The following is a 10,304-nucleotide window of genomic DNA, read 5'->3' on the forward strand; positions in this document are numbered from 1 at the left end:
TGCAAAGGAAAATAGATAGAGTATAAATTAATTCAAAAAATAAATGAGAAATTCACCCAAAAGGCAGAAATCATAAAAAGAAACCAATGTGAAATCATGAAGTTAGAATCTTAATCAAGGAAATGAAAATATCATGAAAAGCTTATACCACATAGCAGAAAAGGTGGAAGAAAGAAGCTTTGAATTTGTGGATGAGGACAGAACTTTTGAGCTAACACAGTTCAAAAAGAAAAAAAAATAAAATGAAGAAAGCCCATGAGGTTTATAAGACTCCATTAAGCAAAGAAATGTTTCCCTGAATAGAATCCCAGGGGGAGGAAAAAAGAACATATGCTTGGAAAACCTATTTTATAAAATCAGAGCTGAAAAATACATCCAAAATTTTACAAAAGAAATTGATGCCCAGATATAAGAAGCTCAAAGGACTACAACTAGTTTCAACCCCAAAATACCATCACCCAAGGAATATTACATAGTTCAACTGTCAAGGGCTCCAGATAGAATTCTAAAAACCAGCAAGGAAACTGCATCAAGTCAGATATAAGGGGGTAAGACTTACAGCAGGTTTCTGGGCAGAAACCTTAACGGCTAGAAAGAGAGTGTGTGGCTTATTCAAAGTTCTTGTGTAAAACAAAACTGCTAATTAAGCATACTATATCAAGCAAAAACAAAAACAACAAACAAACAAAAATTTTAGGGATGATAGAGAAATAAATATCTTTCTCAAATTAATAGAGCTGAAGGGAATCATCACAGACTATCTAGTCACTAAGTGGAGTATTATACTAGAAACAAATGTTGATAAAAATGATCATGCTTGATATGCCATGGTAACATATGGGTATACAAACCATAATGCAAGAAAAGGTAAGGAAAAGAGAAGATCAAACTCTAGTGTGACATAAACCCACCACATCACAGACATAAACAGTGAGGTAGAAAGGAATACATAATTTATAAAACAAGCGGAATACAACAAAATGATGGGAGGAAGTTCCTACCTGTCAACAATAACCTTGAAACCAGAGACATGAACATGAGAAGGGAAAAGATGTGTCAAAGAAGATGGGAAGGAAAATAGGAGACATGTGATAAGAAAGCAGAAAGAGGACTACTGGGAATAGAAGGGTATCAGGGGTAGAGGAATAGGGAGGATCATAAAAAAAACTGTATTAAAAATGTTATAATGAAACATAATACTTGGTATGCTAATTAAAAGTAAAAATTAAAAATAGTAACCTTGAATGTAAGTGGGTTATATTTACCAGTCAAGAGACACAGCTTGTCTAAATTATGTTATTTTAAAAGAATACCTATTTATATGCCACTTATAAGAAATTCATGTGGCTGGTAAAACTATACATAGACTAAAATGAAAGGTTTAAAAAAGGGAAAGGTGTATATAGAAATCAAGAGTGAGTATGGCAAGCCGTACTCATATCAGAGAAAGCAGACTTTATATAAAAACTGGTGAGAGAAACAAAATTCACTATATATTGATAAAGGATCAACTCGGCAAAAAATACAAATGTTCTCAGTATCTGTAGCACCTTGAGTCTCTTGAGTTTACAGTTGAATACTTAGCCCTAAATAGGTAATTTGTATCGTCACTTGTAAGGCCCAGGGAAATGGTAAAAGAGGGGATGTAAGGAGAATAAGAGCAGGATGATAGGGAGAAGGGCTATCAAACAATGCTGCTTTTGGGCATGGTACATCCATTGCAAGCATGAGTCAGCATCATCTGAGGTTGCCACTACTGGGCATGCATAAGCCTGGGGCTTTCATTAGTTGATCATGGATCACAGTGGGGCTCAAAGGGCATTTCCTCTCCCTGATGTAATATTAGCTAGTGGTTGATTTTGAGAGAGTGGTGGTAATTGTCTTCAGTTATGTGCAGTGATGAGCCTACTAGGTTACAATGGACAGTTCCAAATCCTTGGGTACATAACTGGAACTTCTTAAATTCAGTGAGTCACAAAATAAAACAACCAAACCAAGCCAAAACAACACAACATGAATGTGAGAAAGGGGCTTGCCATGAAACAGATGGGGGATTGATATGGAGCAGGAAGGAGATTAAGAGAGAATTGGAGGTGAGAGTAGCCAGAATGTATTAAATAGACAAATGAAGTTCCCAAAGAACAAAAATAATTAATGATAAAAATAAATACATATGTACAAAGCAAATATTATTTGATCTGGAGAGAAAATAGTTTCTTAAAGGGACTTTAATATCCCATTTTCCGTAGAAGGCAAATTATACAGATGGAAAATCATCAAACTAATCTTGAACTACTATCTAAGGCAAACAAACTTAGAAATATTCATAGAGCATTTCTTCAATTGCATGATATACATTCTTTTTTCCAAAAGCATGTAATATTCTCTAGAAAGCAATGTATTTGGCCACAAATCAAACATTAATTTTAAAAGTTTAAGTCATAACATGTCTTAGACCATAATGAAGCAAAACTGTATTAGAATAACAAGAGTAGAAGCATAGAAATTAAATTGTAGGCTCAAGAAACTAGACATCAACAAATCTAAACAGAGAATTCTCAACAAATCAAATGGCTAAAAATACTTTAAAAAAGTTCAATATCCTTATCCATCAGGGAAATGCAAATCAAAAGGACTCTGAGATTCTTTCTTACACCTGTCAGAATGGCTAAGATAAAAAATACAAGTGACAGCTCATGCTGAGAGGATATGAAGCAAGGGGAACACTGCTCCATTGGTGGTGGGAGTGCAAACCTATACAGCCACTATGGAAATCAGTATGACTGTTCCTCAGAAAACTGGAAATCAATTTACCTCAAGACCTAACTGTACCACCATTTGAATATACAAAATGGTGCTCCATCTTATCACAAGGACACTTGCTCAACTATGTTCATATCAGCTTTATTTATAATAACCAGAAACCAGAAACAACTTAGATGTCCTTCAGCTGAAGAATGGATAAAGAAAATGTGGTATACTTATACATTTACATATGTACTCACATGATAAAAACAATGACATTATGAAATTTGAAGGTAAATGAATGGAACTAGAAAAAAAATCATTCTGAGTGAGGTAACACAGACACAGAAAGACAAAATGGTATGTACTCACTCATAAGTGGATATTAGCTGTTAAGTAAAGGGCAATCATTCTATAATTCATAGACTCAGAGAGGCTAAGTAACAAGGAGGACTCAAGGGGGAGACACATTGATCTCCCTGAGAAAAGGAAATAGAATAGATATCACAGATACACTGGGGGCTGGTGGGGATTGGAATTGGAGGGATCAGGTGGGGCAGTAGAGGGAGAGAACAGTGGGAGAGATGATGGGCCAGCCATCTTCTGCAACTAGGCAAGACTTCCAGTGGTAGGACTGGGACATCAACCTAGCCACAAAACCTTTGACCTACAATTTGTCCTGCCTGCAAGATGTGCTGGGGTAATGGAGGTACAGAACTAGTGGGAGTGGCCAACCAATGAGTAGTCCAACTTGAGGCCCTTGTCAGGAGTGAGAGCTCATGTCTGACACTGGCCAAAAATAAATAAATAAGTAAATAAATAAATAAATAAGTCAATGAAGTGATTCATAATGATATTCTGCTATATTCATAGATTGAAGTCTAGCCCAGTCATCATCAGAGAGGCTTCATCCAGCAACTGGCAGGAGCAGATACAGAGACCCACAGCCAAACATTAGGCAGAGCTTGGGGAACCTTGAGAAAGAAGGGGAGGAAGGACTATAGAAGCCAGAGGGGTCAAGGACACTGCAAGAGTACAGACCAGAGAATTAACTAAGCAGACCTCAAAAGGGCTCACAAAGACTGAAGTTATAACCAAAGGGTTTGTATAGGTCTGGGCTAGGTCTTCTGCATGTTTGTTATGGTTTTTTAGCTTAATGTTCTTGTGGAATTCCTAACAGTGGGAGTAGGGGGTATTTCTGACTCTTTTGCCTACTGTCTGGACCCTTTTCCTCATACTAGGTTACCTTATCCAGCTTTGATATGAGAGTTTGTGCCTAGTCTTATTGTAACTTGTTATGCTGTGGTTGGTTGATATCATTGGGAGGCTTTCTCTTTTGTGAAGGAAAATGGAGGAGGAGTAGATTTGGGGGAGAGGTATGTGTAGAGGACTGGGAGGAGTATAAGGAGAGGAAACTGAAGCCAGGATGTAATATATGAGAGAAGAATAAATAAGAATAAATAACAAAAAATAAAACACCAATAAAATATATTTGTACCAAAAATTTGGAATGAAATCATGTGTTCATAGATCAGAATGATGCATATTGTTAGAAACAACACATTATACAAAGTGATCTGTCTGTCTACATAATGGAAATCCCATTTAAACACCAATGACTTTACAGATAGAAAGGATTTGTTAAGGTTCATATAGAATCATAAAAGATCCAGAATAGCCAAAGTGATCCTAAGGTGTGTGTATGTGGGTTAGGATGCTTCATAATATCTGACTTCAAAACATAATAATAAAAAAACTATGGTAACCAAAACAGCATGGTACCTACATAAAAGTAGACACAGACCACTGGAACAGAATGGAGAAGCCAGGCATCAATCCCTATTTGTAGAAACAAAACATAGTAAGTGCCAGTGCAGGGGTAGGGAAAGAGGAATACTCCTTGCTTGGTAGAAATGCAAATTAGAACAGTTGTAGTGGAAGCAGGCATGAAGATTCCCTGTTATGGAATATTTGTACACTATGTGAATTAAGATATGTTGCTGTGATTGGTGTAATAAAAAGCTGAACAGCCAGTAGCTAGGCAGGAGGTATAGCCAGGACTTCTGGGCAGAGAAAGAGAAACTGGGAGGAGAAATATAGATGCACAATTTTGCCAGCAGACATGGAGCAAGTCAGATGTGTCATTCTAAGAAGTAACTGAGCCACATAACAGAATATAGATTAAAAAAAAACAGGTTAATTAAGTTATAAGAGCTGGTTGGGAGAAAGCCTAAGCTAATGCCAACCTTTTATAATTAATAATAAGTCTCTAGCTCATTATTTGCAGGCTAACCGTCCAAAGATAGTGGAACAAGCAAGCTTGCTACATTTGGTGCCCAACGTGGGGCATGTAAATCCACATAGGACCTGAGAAAGCTAAAAAAACAAGTTCCAACACAGCTTCATGGTGACTGAGGTTTATGGTGCTCAGCATACAGAGGTACTGCCCCTTTAATACAGCTGAGTACTTGAGCAGCCTGTGGGCCACTGGGACAGGAGACTAAGTAGAAATGCCTGCCTTAGTGCAGACACAATTTTCCACAGCTGGGGCAGGTAAATGGGGCTCCAGGGCAGTACTCACCAGCCTGAGGCTAGGCTCACAGAACCAAGGGGGGCACAGCCAGCCACTAGTGCATTGTCTGCTAAGCCGAGCTTTGCAGCAGTGGCCTAACATTTTAACATTTGGCTCACATGGTCAGAGGAGGCTGCAGATGTGCAGAAAGCAAGGTTCAAGCTGAGACAATCTTTGAACTGGTTACAATGTGCTTAAAAAGGCACTTAGATGCTGAAGAAAGAAAAAGATGGGTATAGACAGTCATAGAAAATTAAATAGTTTAATAATAATAAAGTCTTTAAAAAGAGAATAAAGTAGTATAAAAGGAAAAAGCCACATAAAGATGGGAAATGCACAGGATGTCTGGATCCTATATGGTGCTTTATTGACTTTGAATTTTTTAAGTTCTAATGAAAAAACAATAGCTGCTAAGAGACATTGGCTTATGAAAACTGCTAAATTAACCCAACCTATATATTTTAAGAATGTCTTAACTTCAGAATGGAAGTCAGAAAATATGTCGTGTTGTGGGAGAGATTTTGCTTTTATTTCCACAGTAAGCAAAAAGCTATAGATTTCTTCAAAATTAATATAGACAAGATTTGATCAGGGGAGATCTCCTGAAAATCTCAGCTATAGACATGAAGAAAAAAAAAGAAGAAAAACTACAAGACAGGTGACATATACACTGATCCCTCTACATGGGAAGAACTCTGAGACTGGATGAGACATGCTAAATCTTGTTGGCTACAGAGTCCTCATGACAATTTGGTTATATGGTCCAAACAGACTTATAAAGTTAACAGATGCCTTCTACCTGCTCACACATAGAACAAAAAAATCATCAGAACACTGCACATTCCATACTTGTATTAATACACACATATACATATATGTCACCTTTAAAAGTTGGTTTGCTTTCAGAAAATATAAAGGACCAGACACCAATGAAAACAAGTAACCCAGGTGATTCAGCCTCATAGAATGCCTCCATTGCAGTTTCCTCAAAATTCTGCATTTAGAACAACTTCAAAGCTACTAGCTGAGATGGTCCAGCCTCACAGACTACCCAGTCATGACTTCAGATAAGCTCTACATTTTCCCATCATACAGAGACTAAATAAAACATAGCTACCTCTCCCAGGTCTTGACCTTGTCCCTACTTTCTCAAGGTCCACTAGAGAAGCCATGACTCCCAGATAATAGGAAGCAGTCTAGAAAACATGATACCCACATTCCCAAGAGGTAGAGTGGGTGGTTTTTGGTCATGCAGCATATTGTGCATGTTTATCTTCATTTAGGGCGGTTGGTTACAAGTTGTTGTCGGTCATGGTCAGGAAGAAAGCTGAGCAAAGGAGATTAGATTCAGGCATTTTGTTCTGAAAAGAAAAGGGGACTATGGAAATGATAGGACAAAAGGGTAGATTATTGAATCTACTTTTAAGCCAAAAAAAATCTACTAGTCTTAAATATTTTACATTGGTATGGGTTTTTTTTATATAATACAAACAGTTATTTTTGTCATACTGTATATATGTTTCTGGTCTTGTTTAAGGTACTGTACCTATACAGCTCATTTAATAATGTAATGTAAATTTCTAGTCCTTGAAAACTATTATTACAAACTATTTAAGTTAATTAAGAAATGCAGGTTAACAGTAATCTGTAACAATCAAACTTGTAGTCATGTTACATATACATTTAAGATCAAGCAGAGATATAGGCAGTCTTCAAACACATCAGAGACCTATAGAATATGGCATTTAAGATGTTTTAATAACATAAGTCTTTTTATGACAGTGAGACATATATGCTCCTGGCAGCACCAATCAACTTCAGATTATGGGCATCAAAGAACCTCCATGTGAAGTTTGCTTTCATTATGGCAAAGTTAGTCACTGGACAAGAAACTGCCCTTGCCTTAACTGCTGACAGTATGTTGTCCAAATTGGGCAAGCAGGACACAAAAGAAAGTAATTGCTGAACTTTGGCAAGACAAGGCAGGTCAGTCCTTCAAAATTCCTACTTCACAGAAAAGTCTCTCAAATATTCTAGGCCTGTAGGCCAAAGATGGATGCCTCATCATTACAAAAGAACCTTGGGTTACAGTCCAAGCAGCCAGCTGTCTCTGTCATTTCTATAGTTTTGGAAGTTGTTTGCTCTGCACTTTCTGTTTACTTAAGCAATATTATGTCCTTCTCATGTCTTTGATGGTGTTGAAGAATAAATAGCTATGGTTACAGTTTCTCCTATTACTAAATTCAGAAAAGAAACTCACAAAAGAGATGTACAGTGCATATGGTTAAGAGACATAAAAGCTGCCGGGCGGTGGTGGCGCACGCCTTTAATCCCAGCACTCGGGAGGCAGAGCCAGGCGGATCTCTGTGAGTTCGAAGCCAGCCTGGGCTATGAAGTGAGTTCCAGGAAAGGCGCAAAGCTACACAGAGAAACCCTGTCTTGAAAAACCAAAAAAAAAAAAAAAAAAAGAGAGAGACATAAAAGCTTAAGTTGTTATCTAAGAATATGTTTTAAGTTGTAAAAAGATATTTTTAGGGTGGAATAAAAGTTATCATAGAAAGTGACTTAGGTATAAAACTTTGGACTCATTAAAACAGGATAGATAATATAGTACTTTCTCTGAATTTGCCAAATGCAAATGGACTGGACATTGTGAGTGTAATTCTTAACTGGTAATTGTTATTATTGCATATTTTACCATGTTAGAATTAAAAACCTTTTCTTTATATTTAGACAAAAAAGGGAAATATTTTGGGACATTTTTATACTGTGTGAAGTTGTATTGCTGTGATTGGTGTAATAAGAAGCTGAATGGCCAATAGCTAGGCAGGAGGTATAGCTGGGACTTCCACATAGAGAAAGAGAAACTGAGAGGAAGAATCTAGATGCGCTATTTCACCAGCAGCTTTGGAGTAAGTTGAATGTGCTATACTAAGAAGAGGTAACCCGAGGCATGTGGCAGAATGTAGACTTAAACAATATGAGTTAATTAAATTATAAGAGCTAGTTGGGAAAAAGCCTAAGCTAAGGCCAAGCTTTCATAATTAATAATAAGTCTCTGGGTCATTATTTGCAGGCTGACAGTCCAAAGAAAGTTCAACAAGAAAGCTTGCTACAGTTTCTCAGAAAACTAAAACCATAATGTCAACATGATTCAGTTGATCTCACTTCTGTTTCCAGCAGAAATAATATCCCACACAAAAAGGCCCTAATACTCCTGTGTTTCCTGTAGGCACCTTCCATAACAGCAAAAGCCCAGCTGCATAAGAAGATCGTTGAGTGAAATAAGCCAGACCCAGAAAGACAACTACCATATGTTCTCACTCACTTGAGGAAACAAAGTAGTTGACTGTGGAGAAAATTAATGGGATAGTGGTAACTGGAGACTGAGAAATGGAGGGAAAAGCAAAAATCTAAGTAAAGTTGTACCAAATACAGAGAGGAAAGAGGAATTCAGGTGTTCCAGCACATTAGGATAACTATGGGTCAAAAAAATGTATATTTCAGTTTGTTAAACTCTGAGTTTCCAAAAGCTAATATTTGAAGGAATGAATTACTACACATGGTATAGACATATCAAACTACTATAATATATCCCAAAAAAGTGTATAAATATTATGTCTCCATCAGGAGGAAAATATCTTTCTCTATCAATTAGTAAGAATAGAGTTCTATATTTCATTAAAGAGGTCACCACAGGAAAGTGTCTTTTTACTGTATTCCTAATAACAGTGCTCAAATACATTTGAATTACTCAATGAATCAGTTTATGAGCTATTGTGAGATGTCAGTAAATTAAGGTCTTGTTTTAAATGCAAACCATCACTTGATATTTTTTTGGCTGTTTCTAAAAATCAAAGCCAGCCTCAAAAGAGTGCAGTATTGCCACCATTTTTAGCAATTCAAAACTGAAGAAATTGCACATGTCAAATGTAGTTGCTAAAGGGAAGTTCCTAATGGGTGATGACTTTGAGCAATCGCAGGATCATTAGAATAAATCTGTAACCTCTTTCACAGTGATTGCCTTCGAGGAGACTCTGTGTTCCTGTGTCTAAGCTGTGATATGCTTGTTCAAGAAGAGTTGCACCTGATAGAGTTCACAGACTACAGTTTACAGAAGCTGAGAGCAAGCATGAAGAAAGGAATGGTTTTCCCAGTCTGCCGACTGTGATGAATCTGAGATACAGAAAAGGCTCCTGGGATTTTAGAGACTAAAAATTAAAAAACAGTATATAGGCATAAGTGGAAAACTGCTCTCACAGGTGCAAAAGGGAACATTCAACAACTCTTGAGATTTTTAAATTAATGGAGAAAATGACTGATTAGCATGTGACTGATTATGAAAGCATTTTTGGTTCAATGGAAAGCATTCCGGACTTGGGTCAGAAGCCATGCTCACTTCCCTTCTCTCTGACACAAAAACAGCATGAGCCTGGGATGGCCATGTGATCTACCTGTGCTGACATGCTATTTTGTACAGACCCATATTCACCCCTTGTTTTATCACTGTTAGCCATTTCCATATTTTGTTTCATTCTCCAGCTCTAGATATTTCAAGAAAGCCATCTTAATCTTTTCATCATCACATTTTTATTTTTTGAGAAGAGATTGGTACAAAACAAGCACAGAGCTGCGAAAAGCAGTGTGATGGAAGTATTTGGGGGAAATGTAACAGTCATAGGCTGTTTTTGTTAAAAATAAACATAAAATCAGAAAACGGAGTTTTAATAAAGGAAATAATGAATAAAAATCTCACCTTTATATTTAAATGCTTGGTTCATGTCCAACATGTTGGCATATTAGAATGTCTTTCCTGTTGTGATTACAGCCAGTGGAGGGGTTTGCTAACATAATTTTTATTTGTTACACTTAGAATCATACTGGTATGTTCATGAATACCCCATGTTGCAGCAGGCTTTTCAACTTGTCACTCCCTAATACGGTTTTGTTGTGAAAAGATTGGATTTAATAACTTATCCTTCTTAAG

The 10,304-nt window shown here is 36.9% G+C and overlaps 1 long non-coding RNA gene across 2 annotated transcripts; it reads left to right on the forward strand.

The window, feature by feature from the left end:
• Positions 1 to 6,327: 6,327 nt before the first annotated feature.
• LOC131896975 (uncharacterized) lies at positions 6,328 to 10,072 on the forward strand. 2 transcript variants are annotated; one of them, XR_009375557.1, is made up of 3 exons: positions 6,328 to 6,443; positions 7,100 to 7,303; positions 9,335 to 10,072. It is a non-coding gene; the product is annotated as an uncharacterized LOC131896975 (long non-coding RNA). The 2 variants fall into 2 exon arrangements; XR_009375558.1 differs by lacking the exon at positions 7,100 to 7,303 and having other exon boundaries at positions 6,328 to 6,854.
• The last annotated feature ends 232 nt before the right edge of the window (positions 10,073 to 10,304 follow it).

This window comes from Peromyscus eremicus, chromosome 1 (assembly GCF_949786415.1).
Source record: "Peromyscus eremicus chromosome 1, PerEre_H2_v1, whole genome shotgun sequence".
In the NCBI taxonomy this organism is placed as follows: domain Eukaryota; kingdom Metazoa; phylum Chordata; class Mammalia; order Rodentia; family Cricetidae; genus Peromyscus; species Peromyscus eremicus.